Genomic DNA, 2,500 nt, shown 5'->3' with positions numbered 1-2,500 from the left:
CTAACGTAACCTTGCAGTAACCGCTTTGTTCATTGTTTCTCGAGGTCGTCACCATTTGCTTGTTGCCGGGTAAATTATTCTCAGGATCTCTTGAGGCCTTGAGGCTTGGGTGGGTCGACTGCTCGAGGGAGCCTGAGGAGTTCAAATGTAACGGTTCTTCTTGGTATTGACCATAAGGAGGCACGGGAACCACCCTTTGGTAACTGTTCATCTCGTCACTGTTCAGAGGAGATGATGTATAGATGATGGCGCGATCGAGGATTTTTTTTTTTTTTTTTTTTTTTTTTTTTTTTTTTTTTTTTTTTTTTTTTTTTTTTTTTTTTTTTTTTTTTTTAAATCTGATGTGCCATGATGATAGGGGAAGGTTGGAGGGAGGGGGCCATTTAACAAAATGAAGGTTGGAGTAAGGGAAATGGAGAAGGTAGGAATTGTAAGAAAAAGGCTGAAGTTAGGTGTAGAGGTAGGAGAAGGAAGGAGAAATAAGAAGATACAGGAAAAAATCGTAGAAATAGAACGTGACTGAGGAGAAGGACGACATGAAAGTTCTGGAGGGTTATTGCGATTGTGAGAAGGAAAAGGTGGTCTGTACACAGGAAAGAACAGAAGAAAGAGAAGACAGTGAATCGTATGTGTATGCATAGAGGGTAAAGAGCAGTTGCAATAACTCAGATTAAAAGCCTTACAGGACTTGTGCTCCTCCTCTACAAGAATTTTGGGTAAATATGTGTGTCTCGTTTCATGGGTGGATCCAGGTAGTGTACATATATTTGCTCGCGTCTCTCCGTGTCTGCCCGTGTGTGTTGAACCAAATGGAAAAATCAACATCAGAGTTGGTTATCACGGTAACCTTTATCTGGGATTTGTTCTCTTTGTTGAAGTTTATTGTTTTTGCTATTGTTCTTGCAAAAGTGTTTTGCTTGTTTGAACCTCACCTCTGCTTTTTTTTTTACTATACAGTTTATTCATATATAGATTTTCAGCACACTCTTTGAACATCTCTGCTACTGTTTTTGGCTTATTGAGGGTATTATACTACTTTGTGAGCAAACGTCTGTGTCACCTAACAATTTCAGTCAGCTTTATAGAAACCTCTGAAAGCTACAAGGTCGAACAGCGGTATCCATAATTAACCGGATCTCCTGTATCACATTTAAATATGTTGCTCTGGGTGATACTAGACAGTTTAAGAAAGACCAATTAGAAATAGAGCATCAGCAAACAGTCTCGAGTGACTCTTTGATGATTTGTTCTTTCTAATCTCAGATGATTTCAATCACTTCCTCTGTTCACACAAGAGTCAAGTTGCTAATCATATTAATGAAGAAACTTCATACCAGTTATTGGTGTTACGTAACCTATCCCTATCTCAGGAAGTCTTACATAACCTTTTCTTCTTTTTTTTTTTCCTTGTTGATCTCAAAACCCCTTTGTTGGTTTTTTTTTCTTAGTTCGTGTGGTGAGAAGACCTTGAGTCAGACACCGCACCTCAGAGTCTTGGACCGCAGAAATTTTTTAATTGAAGCAACGGTAGAGAGCGACCTAAAAAATGAAATAAGGTAACAATAAAACAAAATATAATAAAAGAAAATTAAATAAGATATGATAAAATAAGACATAATGAGATAAAATTAAATAAGATAGGAAAAAGTATAATAAAGTAAAATGAAATAAAATTCACAAAATTATATGAAATAAAATACATGGACTTACATGGACGAATTTCTGGAAAAGGCCCTAATGGGCCTGTGGCTCATAGAACAAAATAAAATAAAATAAAATTATATTAAATAAAATGGAATAAAAAATAAACTAGCGCGAAACAAAACGAAATACAATAAAACAATAAAGAAAAGATAAAATAGAATAAGATAGATTGGAATAGAATAAAATACTCGTGAAATACAGCCCCGGACACCAATGCAGAGGACACACCAATGCAGGGTTAAGTGCAGTGTACGTAAGTGTCCTCAAGCTTTTTGAGCATTCAGGTCATGGACGGGTGGAAAAGTATCTGGAAAGGAGGGGGTGGGGGGAGGAGTCGTTCCATAGCCTTCATGGTAATAGAGTAACCCTTGCCCCAGATTTTACTGTCAGGCATAACTAGTTCTTTGCCTCCCCATGGATCTCTTTAGGAAGAAAAGTAAGACGTCTAGATATCATTAGTATGGGTCTTTTTTCTCTTTTATCTGGTGGTGGGAGGATGATGGAAGAAACATTTGTGGTCGTCAGTTCTCTCTATTTGAAAATGTGACGGATAATCTAATTTAATAGAATGAGATATTAAATCTGTGACAGAAACCGACTGTCAGCCCTCGGGGGACACATCCAGATGAAGGTGAAAATGTTAATAGGATTTGAGGACGAGCGGTTGGAAGTGAACCTTTCCAACGTACATCTCATAGGAACCCCACATGTATGTACTCATCGCTAATTCACTACATAACACAAGTTAATCCTGTGCACATTCTAATTCAGACTCTTCTTCTCCAGAATACCGACA

The 2,500-nt window shown here is 37.4% G+C and overlaps 1 protein-coding gene across 1 annotated transcript in view; it reads left to right on the top strand.

Moving 5' to 3' along the window:
* Positions 1–2,500, top strand: part of LOC143028991 (putative defense protein 3) — a 33,723-nt gene that overhangs the window by 16,261 nt on the left and 14,962 nt on the right. Inside the window, exon 2 of the mRNA XM_076191336.1 lies at positions 2,491–2,500. This exon is cut by the window's right edge and continues 231 nt beyond it. The gene's annotated coding sequence lies outside the window, so the exon portion shown is untranslated. The remainder of the gene's footprint in view (positions 1–2,490) is intronic.

Source organism: Oratosquilla oratoria, chromosome 10 (assembly GCF_046742065.1).
Source record: "Oratosquilla oratoria isolate Oo_2021 chromosome 10, ASM4674206v1, whole genome shotgun sequence".
In the NCBI taxonomy this organism is placed as follows: domain Eukaryota; kingdom Metazoa; phylum Arthropoda; class Malacostraca; order Stomatopoda; family Squillidae; genus Oratosquilla; species Oratosquilla oratoria.
Note: the sequence above shows the minus strand (reverse complement) of the source record. Positions and strands in the feature narration are given on the sequence as shown.